Source organism: Delphinus delphis, chromosome 12 (assembly GCF_949987515.2).
Source record: "Delphinus delphis chromosome 12, mDelDel1.2, whole genome shotgun sequence".
NCBI classification, from domain to species: Eukaryota; Metazoa; Chordata; class Mammalia; order Artiodactyla; family Delphinidae; genus Delphinus; species Delphinus delphis.
This window is the reverse complement of record NC_082694.2, coordinates 56,331,592-56,354,333: the sequence shown is the minus strand read 5'-3', so window position 1 is coordinate 56,354,333 and position 22,742 is coordinate 56,331,592. Positions and strand designations below refer to the sequence as shown.

The 22,742-nt window shown below is 40.3% G+C and overlaps 1 long non-coding RNA gene across 2 annotated transcripts in view; it reads left to right on the top strand.

Moving 5' to 3' along the window:
- LOC132435456 (uncharacterized) overlaps positions 1-21,710 on the top strand; it is a 34,833-nt gene extending 13,123 nt beyond the window's left edge. For both annotated transcript variants that reach the window (XR_009521546.1, XR_009521545.1), the window contains one exon: positions 21,435-21,710. This is a non-coding gene — a long non-coding RNA (uncharacterized lncRNA). The remainder of the gene's footprint in view (positions 1-21,434) is intronic.
- The last annotated feature ends 1,032 nt before the right edge of the window (positions 21,711-22,742 follow it).

Genomic DNA, 22,742 nt, shown 5'->3' with positions numbered 1-22,742 from the left:
AGCTACTGTGTGTGTTTGCCTCATCTTCTTCATATTCTCTCTCTCTCCTCTCCTGTCCTCTAACATCCCCTCACCTTCCTTCCTTTCCCCGCTCCCCTCTCCCTGTTCTCGTTTGTGGAAGAAAATGGCTTCCCTACAGTTCCTGAGTTTGCATGTTGCACTAAGTTTGCATGACACAGTTCTGGCTATATCAGAAGCTACTTCTCCATGTCTTCTTCCCAGTTTCAGCTTTCCAGTAGAAAGAGTCTTCTTGACCCAGCTTAGGACTCATTCTGTTCTGACTAGGGGGACAGATTTTAAAATAGAAACATGGTTGCAGAAGACTTACCCTGTGAATTAGTGTGAGGACCACTGCCAGGAAAAAGTGTCTGCTATAGAGTGATGTGATGACCTTTAACTGAAAGCATGCTTCTGGAAGAGTTGAGCGGGAGAACACTATTGGTTTTTATTGTTTTAATTTTTTTTTGAATTTTATTTTATTTTATTTTATATAGAGAAGGTTCTTATTAGTTATCTACTTTATACATATCAGTGTATACATGTCAATCCCAATCTCCCACTTCATCCCACCACCGCCACCCCACCCTGCCACTTTCTCCCCTTGGTGTCCATATGTTTGTTCTCTCCATCTGAGGAGCACACTATTGTTGAATGAGCAGATGACTATGAAACTTTAAGGCAGCTTCATTAGAATCCATATTCTTGTCCCTTTCCCAAACTGCTTTAGTTCCCAAGTTCTGTAAAAATCTACAGATGAAGGAAGCAGGATACACTGTGGTTAAGAGCATATGTCTGGGGTTTAAGTTGTCTGTGTTTTGGATCCTGGCCTTGAGGACTTCAGCAAGTTATGGAACCTGCCTGAGCCTCAGGTTTCTCATCTATAAAATGGGTATCATGAGGATTAACTAAGATAATATGTGTAAAGTGCTTAGCACAATGCACCTAATAATGTTAGCAACTTAATTTTTAAACAAAAATTAACTGATGGAGCTGAAGTTGACATCAGCAGATCCAAATATCTTTCGTAAACTGGACAAAAGAAAGATGCACTGGGAGACGGGCAAGTGGTCAGCTTGGTTCTCCAGACATCCCCACGAACGTGGCCTCTAGAATAGGGGGTTTGGGTAGAAAACTAAGCCATGAAGATCTTGAGGCGCCAACGGGGACTTTAGAGATCACAGGTCATATGGGCCAGTCACACTCCCTTTTGTTCCTAGAGATTTAATATCTACCAGCCTATTAAATGGTCATGATTTGGAGAAGACAAGAAGAGGAATTACTTTCAGCTGGCCCTGGTCTTTAAATAACCCGGGGTACAACATCTTTCAAAACACAAAGGAGACCATGTGTAAAACATTAGTTAAATTCAGATATAAATCTAGTCTTTGACCAGTCCAAAACTAATCAATATGCTTTTTTTCTCTCTTTGAACTTTGAGTTTTCTGGCAACAACAAAAACCCCAAACCCCATCCAAAACCATCGTCCAGACAGCCCAGCTCCTATGCTCCCCTCCCTAGTGTCACATATTGTTGACAGACCTACTCTTGTTACCACATTCATTCCAGTGGTGATTCAAATTCTTCTGCAGAAATTGACTTGAAAGACAGAAAATTGCTCTTGTAATCACTTAATAAGGAATCCTGGACAAGGAATACAGCGCTACGAATATAGATTTACTCTTAGCTTTTATGGATGCATTTTTCTCAGTTATTTTCATTGAAAATCATGACGAACTAATTTAAATAGCAAAGTAAACTGAGATGGAAAATTACCCATAATAAGAAATTTGATGAAAATATAGACTGGCCTGGTTTTAAGCATATCAAGGACTCTTGGTTTAAGTTGCAAATTCGGAGAGATTTGAAATGTGTTTGTTTGAATGTGTCAGCTTTAGGCAAAACTAAACTACTATGTTCCTTTCCAAAAATCAAGAATCTGCTCTGGAAAAAAATCATGCAGTGTGATGTACAAAGCAGAGGGGAAGGAAAGTAAGTAATGGGTGAGAAAGACCCACCCAAGGACTGCAGCCAGCTTCCCCAGGAAGATTCATGACCATGCCTCAATACTGTCCTGCAATTCTTTCCAAGCGATTTTACTATAACTCTAAATCATTTGAAGCAACTGCTGCTGTTACCAAAGCTATCTTTGCCTCAAAAAGAAGAAAATTCAGGACATGCAATATAATCCTCTCACTATCTAAGAGAGAAACCAGCCCATTTGTCATAAGAACTGAAAACATCAGCTACGTAGTAAATTAAACATTAGAGTTTCATACTTCAATATTATGTATCTTTTGTAAAAAGAAGAAAAGGGGGGCACACACAGGACATGGTTAGATGCAACAGTGATAAAGTGACTTAAATTTGGTTGACTAACTATAACCTACAAAAACCATTCTATTACAAATCCTTTTCAGTAAAAGGTAAGAAAATTCCATCAACATTTTTTTAAACATTCTGAGCTATTCACAACAAATGAATCCTTACCCTTACCAGATGTATAAGCATTTGTGTAATGCAGGGGGTTCATAACTTGGAAAGCGTCATCGAAGGCAGTGCTAACACAATGTTCCTCCCTTTGACTTGAATGCCCTCTTCTTCCCTATTAGGGTGATTATTGTTTCACAGTGTCCCAGGCATGAAAGGACTTTGAAGGGTCACTTTGCAACCCAGCTAGCAGCATTGGCATTACCAAAGAGCAGCTGGTTAGAAATGCAGAATCTTGGGGTCCACCCCAGCCTTACTGACTCAGATCCTGCATTTTGACAGGATCCCCAAGTGATTCATATGCACATTGAAGATGAAACTATGCCAGTCTAAGTCATCCCCCTGCCTTTGAGCAAAACTGTGCACAACGCATACACTGGTCTCATTCATCTAGTTTCAGGTCCTTTATAGTTTGTCCCGTTTGAGTCATTGAGAGGAAAGGGGAAATATACTCATTTAAGGAAGTCTTGCATAGCCTAACAGAGTTAGCAACTTCTTCAATATGTTCAAGTACCTATTCTTAGAAGCACTGCAGATTAGGTCAAAGGAAAGAGAAGCAGAAAATGGAGTGGGTTCAAATACCAAACTCTAATAAAGTAAGGGTAGTACAGAAGCTGAGTCTATGAGGGATGGGAAGAGCAATTTCACCAAATTACCAGTTCCAAAATTGTCTCTGCACTGTGGCTGATTTATAGTCCTGGACGCTTAAAGCCTTGAAACTTCTTGCTCTGTTTCATTTCAGATTAGTAATTTTTATCTAGTACTTCCCTGCAGCTTAAAATGAAGGCCCTGGAACTATGAAAATGAATTTATGTGGTGGACTGCATGCTCATTCTGTAGCTATCCTATAGGTTTTAGATTTGTAACAAGTTTGGAATCTGGACAATAGAAAACTCTCTGTGGGTTAATGGCAGCCAACTTCTAAGCCAAAACTGAAGGACATAAGATAGCTTTGTATGTGTTTCAGGGTCCTCAAACTTAGCTGCGCATTAGAGTCACCTAGATAACATTTTTTTACACAGCTTTCTTGAGATATAATTGACATATAATAAGCTGCACATATTTAAAGTGTATAGTAAGAAAGGGACTTCCCTGGTGGTCCAGTGGTTAAGACTCCGTGTGCTTCCACTGCAGGGGGCGCAGGTTGAATCCCTGGGCGGGGAACTAGGATCCCACATGGTGCCGTCAAAAAATTAATAATAAAAAAAAAATAAGTATATGGTAGGATGAATTTTGATATATGTTATATGGCTGTGAACCTATCACCATGATCAAGCTAATTACCGCTAAAGTTTCCTCGTGCCCCTTGGTAATCCCTGCCCCCATTCTGCAATAGCTTATCTGCTTTCTGCCACTATAGATTAGTTTTCATTTTCTAGAGTTTTACATAAATGGAACCATACTCCTTTTTTTTTTTTTTGGTCTGACATCTTTCGCTCAGCATAATTTTTCTGAGGCTCATCCAGGTTGTTGCCTGTATTAATAGTTTGCCCTTTTTATTGCTGAGTAATATTCCATTGTATGAATATACCACAGTTTATCTAACTGTTCCCCAGTGAAGGACATTTGGGTTGTTTCCAGTTTTAAGCAATTATGAATAATCTTCATGAACAAGTATGAGCATATAAGTTTTCATTTCTCTAGGTGAACACCTAGAAGTGGGTATGGTAAGTATACATTTAACTTTAAAAGAAACTGCCAAACTGGTTCCCAAAGTGGTTCTACCATTTTGCTTGCTCACCAGAAATGTATAAGAGTTCCAGTTGCTCCACCTCCTCTCCAGGAATAGGTGTTATCAGTATTTTTTATTTTAGCTATTTTGATAGATGTATAATAATATCTCCATTATAGTATTAATTTACATCCTAATGACTGCTGATGTTGAGAATCTTTTCATGTGTATATTTGCCATCCTTATATCTTCTTTGGTGAGAGTCTTTCAAATCTTTTGCTTATTTTTTAAATTGGGTTTTGTTTTCTTAATTGTTGAGTTTTGAGTTCATTATATATTCTGTATACAAGTCCTTTGTCAGATATATGATTGACAAATACTTCTTCCCAATCTTTTTATTCTCTTAACAATGTTTTTCAAAGGGCAGAAGTTCTTAATTTTGATAAAGTCTCATTTATTAATTTTTTTATGGATCCTACTTTCTGTGGTATAACTGACCCAAGGTCACGAAGATTTTCTTCTATGTTTTCTTCCAGAAGTTATATAATTTTAAGTTTTATATTTAGGTCTATAATCCATTTTGAGTTAATTTTTATGTTTGAGGCAAGGTTTGGAACGATGTTTACTTTTTTGCATGTGGATATGCAATAGTTCCAGCACCATTTATTGAAATGACTGGCCTTTCTCTACTGAATTGCCCTTGCACCTTTGTGCAAAAGCCAGTTGGCCATATATTTGTGGGTATATTCTAAATTCTCCATCTGTTCCATTGATCTATCTTTATACTAATGTCACATTGTCTTGATTACTATAGCTTTATTGTTAGCCTTGAAATCCAACTCTATTCTTTTTCTAAGAAAGATAAGAACTTTAGAATGAACTTAAGTTTTACATTGTTTATCAATTTCTGGGTTTTAAAAGTCTAATAGTGTGATTTTGATTGGGATTGCATTGATTTTATAGATCTATTTGGGGAGAACTGACATCTTAACAATTTTGAATCTCCTAATCCATGAACACAGTATATCTCTCCATATATGTAGGTCTCTCTCAGCAATGTTTTTTCAGCATACACGTCTCAGACTCCTTTTGTGAGGTTTAATTTTAAGTAGTTGATATTCTTATGCACTTGTAAATGCTGATGTTTATATAAGTTCAGTTTCCAGTTGTTTGTTGAAATTATTTAGAAATACAGTTGATTATTAATATTGATCTTGTATCCTGCAGCCTCGCTAAACTCAGTTATTAGTTTTGCAGCTTTTTGGTAGATTCCATAGAATTTTCTATATGGATAATTATGTTGTCTGAGAATAAAGACAGCTTTACTTCTTGTCCAGTCTGACTTCCTCTTATATTTTTTCTTGCCTTATTGTGCTGGCTAGAAGCAATACATAGCTGAATAAAAATAGTGAAAATGGACAACCTTGCTTTGTACTTGGTCTTAGAGGAAAGACAGTCAGTCTTTCCCATTAAGTATGATGTTAGCTTTAAGTTTTTCATAGATGCCTTTTCTCAAGTTGAGAAGTTCCCTACTTTGCTGAGAGTTGCTTTTTTAAAAATTAGAAATGGACTTTGAATTCTGTCAAATTATTTTTCTACATCTACTGAGATATTCATATGGTTTTTCTTTTAAGTCTGTTAATATGGTGAATTACATTGATTGATTTTCAAATATCAAACTAACCTTGCATTCTGGAGATAAACCAACTTGCTCATTATTTATTATCTTTTATAAATATTGTTAGATTCTATTTGCTAAAATTTGCTTAAGAACTTTTGCATCTATACTCATGAGAGATATTGATCTCTAGTTTTCTTTTCTTGTAATATTTTTGTCTAGTTCTGGTATCAGAGTAATGCTGGTCTCATGGAATGAGTTGGGATATAGTCCATCCTTTTCAATTTACTTGAAGTGTTCGTGTGTAGAATTGGTATTATTTCTTCCTTAAATATTTGATAGAATTCACCATCTTGGATTGAAATTTTCTTTGTGGGAAGATTTTTAACCACTAATTCAATTTATTTAATAGATGTAGAGTTATACAGGTTATCTATTTTTTTTAATAAATGGTAAATTGCATCAAAGAATCTTTCCATTTCCTCTAATTTGGTCATATTTGTTGACACAAAGTTGTTCTTGATATTCCCTTATAATACTTTTATTCCATAATATCTATGGAATCTATAGTGATATCACCTCTCTCAATCCTGATATTAGTAATTTGTGTCTTCTTTCTCTTCTTTTCCTGATCAGTCTGGCTAGAGGTTTATCAATTTTATTGAACTTCTCAAAGAACCAGCTTTTAATTTCATGGATTTTTCTCCATTGTTTTTCTGTTTTCTATTTCACTAATTTCTTCTCTAATCTTTATAATTTACACTTTTCTGCTTAGTTTAGGTTTAATTTGCTGTTTTTTCTAGTTGCTTAAGGTGGTATCTAAAGCCATTGGTTTGAGACCTTTCTTCTTCTATACTGTAAGTGTTTAGTGGTATAAATTTCCCTATAAATATATTTTGGCTGAATTTCACAAATTTTGATATGTTGTGTTTTCATTTAGTTCCAAATATTTCCTAATTGCCCTAATTCTCCTTAGACCTGTAGGTTATTTGGAAGTATGCAAATTTGTTCCCAAATAATTGGCTATTTCCCAGATATCTTTCTGTTACTAACATCTAGCTTAATTCCACTGTGATCAAATTACACACTCTTCTGATTTGGATATTTTTTAATTTCTTAAGGCTTATCTTATAGCTAGAATATGGTCTATTTTGGAAAATTTTCTGTGTGCTCTTGAAAAGAATATATACTCTGACATTGTTAAGTGGAATGTCAATTAAGTCTAATCGTTTGATAGCATTGCTCAAGTCTTCTATATCCTCACTGATTTTTCTATCTTACTTGTTCCGTCAATTATTGAGAGAAGGGTTTTGAAATCTCCAACTATAATTATAGGTTTGTTTCTTTCTCTTCTACAATTCTAAATATCCCACGGCCAAGGCTACACATGATACCAATTAATTCAGAATCTCTGGGGGCGTGACCCAGGCATCAGTATTTTTTTTAACTCCCCAAGTGATTCCAATGTGTAGTCAAGTTTGAGAACCACTGCCTTATGCAGTCCACATTGCGGATTCAACAGATTCTCAAATGCATTATCTTATTTAATCTTCATACCTGCCTTTGAGGTAGATGTTATTCGTTCCTATTTTACAGGAAATGAAATTGAGTCATAGACAGTTGTCCAACATCACACAGTTGATCAGAGGGCCTAGCTGGGACTTAAACCCAGGTTACCTAGCTCAAAGTTTTTTACTTTGAGGTACTTATATTTTGTTCTGTGTGATGCGTTTATTGACTCGAATTCTGTCTGTATTTCCATCCTGCTCCCCTAACACACTCTTTTGGATTGTGGGCAGAGTCGTGTCTAACCCTAAACTTATAATTTTCACTGGACCTACCACAGTGTCTGTACCCTGGAGATGATTTTAAGGCTTTTTGTTTTCTCTTGAAAGATCTAAGTATCTGGGTTCATCTGACCACATAGTAGTCATCAATCTGCCTTTTTCATGGTCCATCCACAATCTAAGGTTTAAATCAACTGTAATTAACACTGGCACTTAACACAGACTCTTCTCCTAAAACCTTCTCAGGTTACAGACTGTCAGCCTGCTTCACTCCATCAATACACGACATTGGCAGCCTGGGACCAGAATTTGTCCTGAGCTGCCCATGCAAGTTTGGGGCAAGATTATAAGGGAAGAGCAGCTTGGGGTGGATGCATCTCCTGTGGGTAAAGGGTGTTTTGTTTGAGTGCTTCCAAGTGCTGGTACGCTATGATTAATTAAGTTGGCCAAGGGTTAATATTTAAAAATCAGGAATGATTTGAACCATTCCTCTAGGTGAGTTGCTCAGCTGCCTTCAGGGAAGGCACCCAAAATGGACCATTAATGTTAGAGAAAGGCTAATATAGGATGCCTCTTTGGCTCTCTCTTTTTGTTCACAGGTATCATCAGACTCAATATAGACTAATGAATGGATGTGAGTTTGTTCCTTTTTGTAAATATTGAACTATGCAAATCCTTTCCCCCACTGCCTCTTGGACCTATTTCCTGTATCTGTTATCTTTAGATTCTCTCATCTGACTCCTACTATTGTCAATTAGTCACATTCTGAGCTCAAGATTTGATAGTTGCTGATGTGACTTCCTTTAGTTTTTGAATATTTTTTCACTTACTGCCCAAAGTTAAAACAACCACAACAAGTTAAGGAGCTTGAGTATTCTTTTTTTTTTTAAAGAATTATTTATGGGCTTCCCCGGTGGCACAGTGGTTGAGAGTCTGCCTGCCGATGCAGGGGATGCGGGTTCGTGCCCCGGTCTGGGAAGATCCCACGTGACGTGGAGCGGCTAGGTCCATGAGCCATGGCCGCTGAGCCTGCGCGTCCGGAGCCTGTGCTCCACAACGGGAGAGGCCACAACAGTGAGAGGCCCGCGTACCGCAAAAAAAAAAAAAGAAAAAAAAAAAAAGAATTACTTATTACTAAAATAAGTCTACAACAACACTAAAGGTATTTAAAAAGAAAAACATCACTCATTTTTTCCACCATTTAACACAACCACTTTCCCTTCTCCCAAATTTCCTTTCAGTCTTCAGTCAGATATAGAAATTACATTATTATAATATAATTACATAATTTTAATGTTCATATAATTTTTGTGTTTTAGCATCACTTAATAAACACTTTCCTTGTATAGTCTTCCTAATCATCATTTTTTGTGGCTACATGGTTTTCCACAGATATATCATAATTTTTTTAACCATTCCTCTGCTATGTTTCCAATTTTCACTATTACAAGTGATTCTCCCATAAATATCTATATACGTATAAAGATTTCCTCCCCCCTTCTTCTTTTGAATTATTTCCTTTGTAGAAATTTCCAGGAGTGCTATTACCATACTGAAGGATTTGAATGATTTTCAGGGATTATGAGCCCTTAAAAAGGCAGCACCAAAGAGTTCATAGCCCACGTCATCTCTTGATTTGTTGAATTGATTATGATATGGAAGAGCCAAGTTACTTCCTAAAGCACCATTCATTGTCCAATCTTCTCCCACAGAGCAGCTTGAGCAAAACAAATAAAGGCATCTCCATCACCTTATTCTTTAGTCCACTGAAACCCACTTAAAAAAAAAAAATCCTCACACATTTTAAGTGATGAGATGAGCTTTTGGAATAAGTTTTAAGAAACTCCAGAACAAAATCATAGGCAAATCAAGGAGGCACCTCCTGAGATAAATCCTGTCTTAGCAATGAAATGAGGACACACTATGTGCATGGCAGGGGGACAGTAGGAAGAAGTTGCAGGTCAGTTATGACTGGAACGTCTGTGTCACAGTTGTCCCCTGCAAACTGGTTTCTGGGAGCTGGGTCAAAGCAGCCTGAGCTGAAAGCCAAACACAGACAGCAGCTGTTGAGGATGTAAAGTCTCTGGTTGGGGTGGATAGGGAGCTGGGTGTGGTCACCCATAGGCCAATTTCCACCCCACCCTGCAAGCCCAGGGACGGGGGTTGAGAAGAGGGAACTTCCTGTGTTGCATTCGGGTGCTCCTTTCTGGGCTTAGTGGGAATCTGCGAGAATGCTGGAGACTGGCTGCCAGGCCCTACACACACTCCCTCAACCGTGTTCCGCTGCAAGACACCGAGGCTTCTGAGAATGCCACATCCAGGGAGCCAGGATGCACGACTGACCTGGACGGCTGCACTGTCCTGGCCATAGCCCTGGATATAAAGTACAAGTAAATCCCACTACCATTCTCGAGAGACTGAGGGAAACTGCAGGGAGCACGTGGATCTTTCCTGCCCTGCACAAGTAAGCGCTAAGCCGCCAGGTCGATGCCAGCCCCTTCCGCGATTTCCCAGAACGTCTGACAAGAGCCCGCAGGCTGCATCACTGAGCAAGGAATCTTCATTATTCATTTCAACATCACTCTTCTTGGAAACCCTGACTGTTCCACTCTCCAGAAATAATCCATCAAACTTTTCCCTTTGTTGAAGTCACACTGCAAAAACTCCCATAATCAAATTCCCCACGTTCGGATCCCTGCTGACGTTATGTAATAACAGAGTCCAGAGAGAAAAGAGTGGGTCAGACTATTTTTTTCTTTCTTTCTCTCTCTGTCTTTTAACTTTGTATCATGAAACGTTTCAAACACACACAAAGTGAGACAGAATGGAATAGTGAACCCCCATGTTCCTACCACCCAGTTTGAACAATCTCTACAGGTGCCAATCTTGTTGCAACTAGCACCCTACTTCTACCTCCTTCCCCCACAAATATGCACATTTTTTTAACTGGAATTTTTAAAAGCAAGCTCCAGACACAATGTCATTTTACTCATAAATACTTCAGTATGCATCTCTATCTAAAAAGGACTTTCTTTTTCGACATAACCTCTATAGGCACTAGTATTTAGCAACTACTGGTATTTGTATGGTATTGATATTTAGTGCAAGGTGTGACAATAAGCCCTTTTACACAATTTAGTTAATGACATCTCAGCTTAGCAGAGAAGCACCTTGGAAATTCACAACCTCCCTGGGAGAAAGAAATGCTCTGGCCTTGAGAACATTGCTATTTGCATTTTACTCATGAAGAAATCTGCTCAGCCAACTCAGGGTAAGCTGTGGAGAGGCTGCAGTCCAAGAGACGGCAGAGCTTGGAACAAGAGGCGTGTCAGAGCCTGACTGGCTCCATCCACACTGTATATTCAAGGTATTAAAAGGACAAAGCTTCCTCATCGGAAAACTTCCTTTAAAAAAAAGACAAAAACAAAAATCCTTCCTCACACCCATAAATTACATTTTCAAGATAGAAGCACGCAGGCTTCTTAAAAAAGTAGTGCCTTAAAAAAACAAACAAACAAACCCCACCATTCATAAAAAGAGTTTTAAAAAAAAAAAAAAAAGAGTTTTGAAAAATCCAAATTATGTTTCTACTTATCAAGTGCGTGTGCATAGGGAGCATTAGAGGAATGTTGCTTCAAGCCTAAGCAATCTCAGTGTAAGTATTTCTGTTTGCTGTGTGCTCTTCCTTTGCAATCTCTGCACCTAATCTATGTACCTGCACTCAGGAGATACCTGCAGAGGAGCAGGACTCACCCTAGGAAAGGTTCGACTGCACAGCATAGCCTTGGGGTGTGTCTCTGCCTCAAGAACAGGTTGATAAACCCACTCTCAGTCACACAGGCTTTGGCCTTCTAACTCCAGCCTCCTAGACTCAAAACCCCAGGTGAGCCTCGAGAGACAGTCGCCGCGTACTGCTGATTTTCCCTGATGATTGATTGCCCTTACTTTATGCAAGATTGCTCAGTTTGGATGGATGCCCTCCCTCCTCAGGTCCAGTTCACCGTGGCTGGAGATTGGGATGTGTGACACAAAGGAGCTGCCACCCACCATTGTGGGTGAGGACTCTGCATGAGGAGGGAGACAGATATTGTAACCCTGTCAGCACTGTACATAGTGCCCACTGAAAACTGAGCTACTTTCATAGGCTTCAATAGATGTTCTCTCCACGTGGCCCGCTCTTGCGATGTCTGTGTGACTTGCCCCTTTGCCACCTTCACGTCTTTCAAGTCTCTGCACAACTACCCCATTATCAGAGGGGCCTTCCTCCCACTCCCCACATCAAATGCTGCTCTTCAACCCTTTCTTCTGCCTTGTCTGTCTCTAGACCACTTATCACAACCAGATACATGGTTATCATTTGTTGTCTGTTTTGGTCGTTGTAATATCCCTTGAACCTAGATCAGTGCCTAGAACGTCCAGCAAGGGTTCACCACATTTGTACAGAATGAATGACCTCCTTAAGAGCAAGACTGAGACAGCAGAAGCAAGAAGAACTACAATCCTGCAGCCTGTGGAACAAAAACCACATTCACAGAAAGATAGACAAGATGAAAAGGCAGAGGGCTATGTACCAGATGAAGGAACAAGATAAAATGCCAGAAAAACAACTAAATGAAATGGAGATAGGCAACGTTCCAGAAAAAGAATTCAGAATAATGATAGTGAAGATGATCCAGGACCTTGGAAAAATAATGGAGGCAAAGATCAAGAAGATGCAAGAAATGTTTAACAAAGACCTAGAAGAATTAAAGAACAAACAAACAGAGATGAACAACACAATAACTGAAATGAAAAATACACTAAAAGGAATCAATAGCAGAATAACTGAGGCAGAAGAATGGATAAGTGACCTGGAAGACAGAATGGTGGAATTCACTGCTGCAGAAGAGAATAAAGAAAAAAGAATGAAAAGAAATGAAGACAGCCTAAGAGACCTCTGGGACAACATTAAATGCACCAACATTTGCATTATAGGGGTCCCAGAAGGAGACGAGAGAGAGAAAGGACCAGACAAAATATTTGAAGAGATTATAGTCAAAAACTTCCCTAACATGGGAAAGGAAATAGCCACCCAAGTGCAGGAAGTGCAGAGAGTCCCATACAGGATAAACCCAAGGAGAAACATGCTGAGATGCATAGTAATCAAATTGGCAAAAATTAAAGACAAAGAAAAATTATCGAAAGCAGCAAGGGAAAAATGACAAATAACATACAAGGGAACTCCCATAAGGTTAACAGCTGATTTCTCAGCAGAAACTCTACAAGCTAGAAGGAAGTGACATGATATACTTAAAAGTGATGAAAGGGAAGAACCTACAACCAAGATTATTCTACCTGGCAAGGATCTCATTCAGATTCAATGGAGAAATCAAAAGCTTTACAGACAAGCAAAAGCTAAGAGAATTCAGCACCACCAAACCAGCTCTACAACAAATGCTAAAGGAACTTCTCTAAGTGGGAAACACAAGAGAAGAAAAGGACCTACAAAAACAAACCCCCCAAAATTAAGAAAACGGTAATAGGAACATACATAACGAATATTAACTTAAAGGTGAATGGATTAAATACTCCAACCAAAAGACACAGGCTTGCTGAATGGATACAAAAACAAGACCCATATATATGCTGTCTTCAAGAGACCCACTTCAGACCTAGGGATACATACACACTGAAAGTGAGGGAATGGAAAAGATATTCCATGCAAATGGAAATCAAAAGAAAGCTGGAGTAACAATACTCATATCAGATAAATTAGACTTTAAAATAAAGAATGTTACAAGAGACAGGGAAGGACACTACGTAATGATCAAGGGCTCAATCCAATAAGAAGATATAATAATTATAAATATATATGCACCCAACTTAGGAGCACCTCAATACATAAAGCAACTGCTAACAGTTCTAAAAGAGGAAATCGACAGTAACACAATAATAGTGGGGGATTTTAACACCTCACTTACACCAATGGACAGATCATCATCCAAACAGAAAATTACTGAGGAAACACAAGCTTTAAATGACACAATAGACCAGATAGATTTAATTGATATTGATAGGACATTCCATCCAAAAACAGCAGATTACACTTTCTTCTCAAGTGCACACGGAACATTCTCCAGGATAGATCACATCTTGGGTCACAAATCAAGCCTCAGTAAACTTAAGAAAATTGAAATCATATCAAGCATCCTTTCTGACCACAATGCTATGAGATTAGAAATCAATTACAGGGAAAAAAAAAACGTAAAAAACACAAACACATGGAGGCTAAACAATACATTACTAAATAACCAAGAGATCACTGAAGAAATCAAAGAGGAAGTCAGAAAATACCTAGAGACAAATGACAATGAAAACATGACGATCCAAAACCTATGGGATGCAGCAAAAGCAGTTCTAAGTTGGAAGTTTATAGCTATACAAGCCTACCTCAAGAAATAAGAAACATCTCAAATAAACAATCTAACGTTACACCTAAAGGAACTAGAGAAAGAAGAACAAGCAAAACCCAAAGTTAGCAGAAGGAAAGAAATCATAAAGATTAGAGCAGAAATAAATGAAATAGAAACAAAGAAAACAATAACAAAGATCAAAACTAAAAGCTGGTTCTTTGAGAAGATTAACAAAATTGATAAACCATTAACCAGACTCATCAAGAAAAAGAAGGAGAGGACTAAAATCAATAAAATTAGAAATGAAAAAGGAGAAGTTACAACAGACACTGCAGAAATACAAAGCCTCCTAAGACACTACTACAAGCAACTCTATGCCAATAAAATGGACAACCTGGAAGAAATGGACAAATTCTTAGAAAGGTATAACCTTCCAAGACTAAACCAGGAAGAAATAGAAAATATGAACAGACCAATCACAAGTAATGAAATTAAAACTGTGATTAAAACTCTTCCAACAGGGCTTCCCTGGTGGTGCAGTGGTTGAGAGTTTGCCTGCCGATGCAGGGGACACGGGTTTGTGCCCCGGTCCGGGAAGATCCCACATGCCGCGGAGCAGCTGGGCCCGTGAGCCATGGCCGCTGAGCCTGAGCGTCCGGAGCCTGTGCTCCGCAACGGGAGAGGCCACAACAGTGAGAGGCCCGCGTACCGGAAAAAAAAAAAACTTCCAACAAACAGAAGTCCAGGACCAGATGGCTTCACAGGTGAATTTTATGAAACATTTAAAGAAGAGCTAACACCCATCCTTCTCAAACTCTTCCAAAAAATTGCAGAGGAAGGAGAACTCCCAAACTAATTCTATGAGGCCACCATCACCCTGATACCAAAACCACACAAAGATACTACAAAAAAAGAAAATTACAGACAAATATCACTGATGAATACAGATGCAAAAATCCTCAACAAAATACTAGCAAACAGAATCTAACAACACATTAAAAGGATCATACACCATGATCAAGTGGGATTTATCCCAGAGATGCAAGGATTCTTCAACATATGCAAATCAATCAGTGTGATACACCATATTAACAAAATGAAGAAGAAAAACCATATGATCATCTCAATAGAGGCAGAAAAAGCTTTTGACAAAATTCAACACCAATTTATGATAAAAACTCTCCAGAAAGTGGGCTTAGAGGGAACCTACCTCAACATAATAAAGGCCATATACAACAAACCCACAACAAACATCATTCTCAATGGTGAAAAACTGAAAGCATTTCCTCTAAGATCAGGAACAAGACAAGGATGTCCACTCTCACCACTGTTATTCAACATAGTTTTGGAAGTCCTAGCCACGGCAATCAGAGAAGAAAAAGAAATAAAAGGAATACAAATTGGAAAAGAAGAAGTAAAACTGTCAATGTTTGCAGATGACATGATACTATACATAGAGGATCCTAAAGATGCCACCAGAAAACTACTAGAGCTAATCAATGAGTTTGGTAAAGTTGCAGGATACAACATTAATGCACAGAAATCTCTTGCAGTCCTATACACTAATGATGAAAAATCTGAAAGAGAAATTAAGGAAACACTCCCATTTACCATTGCAACAAAAAGAATAAAATACCTAGGAATAAACTTACCTAGGGAGACAAAAGACCTGTAATGCAGAAAACTATAAGACACTGATGAAAGAAATTAAAGATGATACCAACAGATGGAGAGATATACCATGTTCTTGGATTGGAAGAATCAATATTGTGAAAAATGACGATACTACCGAAAGCAATCTACAGATTCAATGCAATCCCTATCAAATTACCAATGGCATTTTTTACGGAACTAGAACAAAAAAATCTTAAAATTTGTATTGGAGACACAAAAGACCCCGAATAGCCAAAGCAGTCTTGAGGGTAAAAAACAGAGCTGGAGGAATCAGACTCCCTGACTTCAGACTATACTACAAAGCTACAGTAATCAACACAATATGGTACTGGCACAAAAACAGAAATATAGATCAATGGAACAGGATAGAAAGCCCAGAGATAAACCCACGCACCTATGGTCAACTAATCTATGACAAAGGAGGTGAGGATATACAATGGAGGAAAGATAGTCTCTTCAATAAGTGATGCTGGGAAAACTGGACAGCTCCATGTAAAAGAATGAAATTAGAACACTCCCTAACACCATACATAAAAATAAACTCAAAATGGATTAGAGACCTAAATGTAAGACCGGGCACTATAAAACTCTTAGAGGAAATCGTAGAAAGAACACCCTTTGACATAAACCACAGCAAGATATTTTTTGATCCACCTCCTAGAGTAATGGAAATAAAAACAAAAATAAACAAATGGGACCTAATGAAACTTAAAAGCTTTTGCACAGCAAAGGAAACCATAAACAAGACAAAAAGACAACCCTCAGAATGAGAGAAAATATTTGCAAAGGAATCATTGGACAAAGGATTAATCTCCAAAATATAACAAACAGCTCATGCAGCTCAATATTAAAAAAACAAACAACCCAATCCAAGAATGGGCAGAAGACCTAAACAGACATTTCTCCAAAGAAGATATACAGATTGCTGGGGGTGGGGGGTTGTGTTGGGATGAATTGGGAGATTGGGATTGACGTGTGTACACTGATGTGTGTAAAATGGATGACTAATAAGAAAATAAATAAATAAACATTAAAAAAAATTTTTTTTAATTTTTAAGTGGAAAATAAAAAAAGAGCAAAACCTTGTCCTCTTCTCCTACCACATCCGACTGATAAGAGCAGGCCAACTGAAAACAGATGCTCCTTGCTGAGCAGGGGCTCTGTAAGAAATCCATGGGGAGATACAGATGAGCTTTCCAGAGCCAACACTCACCACAGAAACCTAGCTGTTCTAGTAGGAATGTCAATTTCTTAAATCTGTATCTACTGTGACTACCTTTGAGCTTGGGACCACCAGCTCATCCTTTGTTCTTACCCTTCAGGGTCTATGTGAAGCTTCCCAGTGGCCTGAGTAATAAACTTTCAGGCACGTATGCTTTAATAATAATACATCCCTCTCAGAGCTACACAACTGAAAGGTGTTCCTTCAACAACAGAAAAATTTATTGCTTTCTTCCCCCACAGAAAAACCACAAAAATATTTTCTTCTTGCCTTCAGCAGTGAGTTCCAAGTTTCATTAGAGAACCGGCCAGATGCTTCCTCCTAGCTTGTATGGGAAGAAATTAAGATAAAGGGCATTTGAAACTCTACCTCTGCACACCTGCCTCATACCTTATTCCCTCATGACAGGTCTTCTTCCTGTTTTCCCGGGGTTGGGGATGTAGAGCTGTGTATGACCTGCTTCCTCCGGCAGCTGGGGCTCTGGAGCCCCCCTGCCCCCTTTCCTTCTGGTTTTAATAATAGATGGCTCTTATTGAATTGTGCACCTGCCATAAACCAGACACTGCACTGTACAAATTGTTTCAAATTCTTAACCCCCAAACTGGAAAAGGGCTGTAACCTGAGTGTCTGCTGCCTAGACAGCCCCTCTATCCATAAAAGCAGACTCTATCTTTCTGTCTCTGTCACTAAGAATCACTTTGCTCCAGTATATGTGCAGAAAGGGATGGGTCGCTCATCTCCAAAGCCAGTCCAGGCTGCTGCCTATGCCTCTGCTTTCACCTGCCCTTAAACTCCACACTCAGCCAGGGTCTCTGCTCGCTGGAGTGTGGGTCTTGGCCTGTGTTCCGGGACTGCCATCTTCCCTGGACATGACACCGATGGTGCCTTGGGGATGTGGTAGGCAGGACAATGGCCCCCAAGAATGTCCACATTCTGGAATCTGTGAATATGTTACCTTACGTGGCAAAAGGACTTTGCAGATGTGATTAAGTTAAGGACCTTGAGTTGGGGAGATTGTCCTGGAATATCTGGGTGAACACGATGTAACCACAAGGGTCCTTATAAGAGAAGGAGAGTAAGAGTCAGAGAGGGAGATGTGACAATGTAAGCAGAGGTCAGAGGGATGTGAGGAAAAGGCCAAGGAATGCGGGCTGTGCTTAGAAGCTGAAAAGGGCAAGAAAACAGATTCTTGCCTGGTGCCTTCAGAAGGAATGCAGCCCTGCAGATGCCTTGATTTTAGGTCTTCTAACCTGCAGACCAGTAAGATAATACATTTGTGGCATTGGTGACAGTGTGTTATACCAGCCATGGGAAACTAATACAAGGGACAATGCAGGGAAGCCACATTTGCCTTTGTTGTGTTGTCACCTAATTCTACACCTCTAACATGTATGTGTAAGCCACTTCATTGAAAATTTGGGGATATGTAGAAGGGGAAAAAATCTGAATATTAAATATGATTGTTCCCAGAGGCCAAGGGAAGAAGGAAAAAACCTTAGCAGGGTGTCTTCATAGGCATGGCCCATTTCCTATCTTAATGACCAGCCCCAAGGCCCAACCTCTGTTTCTTCTTTTCCTGTGAGCCTGCTTTTCTCCATGGCAAAATTCATTCATTCAATAAATGTTTACTAAATACCAACGATGTCCCAGGCACTGTTCTAGGTGCTGGGATCAAAGCACACAAAAGACAAAGAATACAAGCTATCACTATGTTTACATTTTAATGCAACCCCCCAACCCGGCCCATGAAATCCCCACTCAACAAGATCCAACCCAACCTTACCTCTTACCACAAATAGGATCACCTGTAAGGTAAAGATACTCCACAGCCATGCATTTCTCAAAGTCTGAGTTACTCAGTTAGAAGTAATGCCATGTAGTTAGATGAGGCCCAGAACAACCCAAGGGAGGCTTCATTTCTCCAGTTCTTGTTCTCTTCAGGGTCCCTCTGCCAGCGTGTAGTCAAGATACCCCTCCTCATTCTTCCTGTGGTCTTCTGATTGCTTGTAACTCTCAGATATCTCTCTCTCTCTCTCTCTCTCACACACACACACACACCAAAGACAAACCATTAGTCTCAGTCCAGATCCATATTAAGGAAGGGAGGGGAGAATCTTCCAACACATATTCCAATCTTCCCACATATTCTCCCCAACTAAATCTAAATGGGGGCATGCCTTATTTTTGTTATGCAAAGCACCTCCAATTCCCCTTTTCTCAGCTCCCACCTGTAGACTACGCCCAGGGCCTACCCGTGCACTAGAAATGCTGCCCATCACGGTACCTTTCTAAACAGAAAGACCTCTACTCCTTACATCATCCCCTGCTACGCAGAAACTCGGTAGATGTGCCTTTTTGATACATTGAGCCACATCACATTCCTACCTATGATTTCCTCCACTCACAGATTCCATTAGGATGTGAATCTGCACCCTCTGTCCCCCATCCATAGCAAGCCCTCAAGAGTTGAGACTTTCCTTCTAGTTATAGAAAGGAACCCCCAAGGGAAAATACCTTCTTTTCATAACTGATACACAATCCTCTCTTCCTTCTCCTCTCCTATGGTCTTTTCCTAACGAAGGATGCACAGGCACCATCAAGCAAATACTTTTGATTAAAGCAAATGTCAGCTCTCTGGGCGCTGAGGAATTTCAGAAGGAAGAAATGTTATTGGTAAAATCCAATTAAGCTTACCACCATTAGCTGTGTAATGCTGGTTGCAGAGTAATTACTGTAATAGAAATAATAATGCATTGATTATGTGTTTACTGGGTGCCAGGGACTTTACTGAATGTTTTTCTTGCCTTAGCTCATTTAGTCCTCATCAATGAGTTTAGGGTGATTTTTTTTTTTTTTTTTCTTTTGCGGTACGTGGGCCTCTCACTGCTGTGGCCTCTCCCGTTGTGGAGCCCAGGCTCTGGACGCACAGCCTCAGCGGCCATGGCTCACGGGCCCAGCCACTCCGCGGCATGTGGGATCTTCCCGAACCGGGGCACGAACCCGTGTCCCCTGCATTGGCAGGAGGACTCTCAACCACTGTGCCACCAGGGAAGCCCCAGTTCAGGGTGATTTTTATCCACATTTTACAGCTGAGGAATTTGAGACTGTGAGGGGTTTAGAAAATTGCTCCAAGGTCACATTGGGAATTGGTGGCCGAGCTGGAGTTCACAGAGGTTCACCTAACAGTCACTGCTGTGCTGTGCTTTAGTGACTGGAATCCTACCCAGGGTAGTACCTTCTATCTCCATTTGCATTTTTAAGTGAAAATAATAAAGGAGGAAAGGAAGGAAAGGACAGGTTTCATGAGCAAATTTGAGCACCCTGAGAATTATAGATAGGTGAAAAGAAACCTGAAGCCAGGAATCAGAAATACTTTTTAAATTACAGCTAATTGAGCAATGGTAAGTTTGGAAATTTGTGGTTTAGAGTCAAGAGTGGTGTAAGGACCAGTGGCAACATTTATTTTGAAAGTGTCAAGAACTGCCACCTCCATTTAGAAGCTTTTAATAAATGAGAGTCTAAAATACTCTAAAGAGAATCCCAGCAGACACTACAAGCCAAGAATCCTTGGCTCACAAAATAATGGGGGCTGCTTCTTCCCAAGTTACCATGCACAGAAGCAAAACTTGGCAGAATTGGAGACAAAGGATTTTGATCTCGTTCCTACCATTGCAAAACAAACCACTGGGTTACCTCTACTGCCACTCCTTAGTACCAAGACTCTGCTAGGCACTATTTGAAAGAGAATCCCATTTAGCTCTCTGCCCAGGGAAATCAGCCCCTCTGGAGGCAGCCCCCCAAAGACCTAAGTGCAGAATATCTTCTACCCCTATTCATTTTCTGCAGACTTCTGTTTCTTGAGGAAATCTTCCACGTGTAATTGAGCCGCTACTCTGACACCATTTTCATTGAGTAACTCGTGGTGATGTCACACCAGCTAGGCACTAGGGGAAGCCCTGCTTTTATGGATTGGCTCTTAATTTAGGAATTTTTATTTTCTGACCTCCCTCCCTTTTTTGCTGGACTCCACTGCATTTGAGCAGGATGCCTGAGTGATGAAGTGTTGCCTGCTTTTGAGAAAAGGAATTCCTGCTCGTTGAGAGGCAAATGGTTGAGTGAAGGCAAGATGTGAGTCCTGTAATAGTACATCTTAATTGGAGAGTTGGCAAGAGAGGAAGGATGTGTAGGCCTGGTGTGGGCTCCGTTGCTCCTAATGGGGTTCGTGGAGCTGAGCTGAGAAGATGGGTGGGGGACGGTGGGACTCACAACCACCCCCTGCTGCCACTGTCCTGTGTAGCTGGGGAGCCAACCGCCTCCCCGCCTGGCACCTGGGCAACCACATCTAACCCGCAACCCACCTTCCTCCCTCGCCTCTCTGCTGCTCTGTGCAGCGAGCCGGCAGAGGCAAGCTTGGCAAGCCTCGCCTGTAAAAGCCTAATCCAAACAGCATGTCCGCTGAGCTCAGCGGGGTGACTCATGTGCAGTGATGTGTGAGGCCAACAAGTGGAGATTAGGATCTGGCCCGCCCGCCAGCCTACCCTGCACTTCCTTTGATCAACTCTGATGGTTTTTAATTCTGCAGAAGCAGCTTCCTGCCAACGGCAAGTACCTCTTGGTGGAGGTTGGAGCCATGTCGATGCTGCCCTACTTGTCGAGGCCGGCGTGTGCTGACGGCACAGGGACTGACACTCTGGGCTCACAGCCCACATGGAGCCAAGGGGGGAGGCTCTTTCGCTGAGGTGCCCATGGTGACATCAGAAGCTTGCTCCTCAGCTAACACCAGGAAGGCCACGCGTGTGAGCAGCCCGGCTTCTGAACCTGATCCTGGCGTTGGTTAGACTCACCGGATAATAAAGAAAAATGGGACTCTCTCTAGGGGACTCTTTTTTTTTTTTTTGGTAAGCTGGGGCATCTCTAAGGACAGTGTTTGGCACAAAATGAAACACTCTCTGGGCTTTTCAGAAGTGCTTTTTCACATCTGTTTTGCTCTAAATGGAACGCATTCGAAGTATATTACTTTCTTGAACATTTTTTCCCCCTGCTCGAGTGGAATGTGTCTGCCTCTTGATTCTTCCAAATCCCCTCGATGACCAGTGCCAGGCAGAGCCCCTGAAATCAGGTCTCATTCTCTCTCTTCCCCTCTCGACCTTTATCTTGCTCTCTCCTTTCTCTCGCTTTTCTCAGGAAGTGGAGGAGTGATTCTCAACCTCGGCTGTAAATTAGGGAGACCCTGGGTAGGGGTGGGGGAGGTTAGGGCTTTAAAAAATCCCCAATGCCAGGCTCCGTCCCAGAATAATTCACTCAGAGTCTCTGAGGGTAGGACTAGACACCAACAGTGTTTAAAGCTCCCCATTGTGCAGGCAAAATTGAGACTCATTGGAATTTAGGGTCACATAACATAAGCTGTTAGCCCTAGGAATGCTTCCTGTTTCCGTCTGTCCTCCCCACCACCGTTCAATCTGAGAGACTTCCGGAGACTGGTGTATACTTTAACCAGGTTAATGGAAGGTGCTACCTAGATGGGGTAAGTAGCCTACCTATTAGGAAGAATCTGTTCATCTGATTAAAAGTATTTACCATCGCACTGAGACTTATCCCACAGTGATGGAACACCAGGAACTGAAATACAGAACAGACAGATCTTACAGGGAAGAAGTAGGGGATGGCTCAGCACACACCACAGTGACCAGCCCAAGGGAATTTCTGGGAGACGGGTTTGTAGGTGGTGGTGATGGGCTGTGGGTAGGGCTTCCGGATAAAATAAAGGCCACTAGTTAAATTTGCATTTTTTGATAAACAACGAGTAGTGCAATATTGGGGACATACTTAACACTAAAAAATTATGCATTGTTTATTTAAAATTCAAATTTAATTGGGTGTTCTATATTTT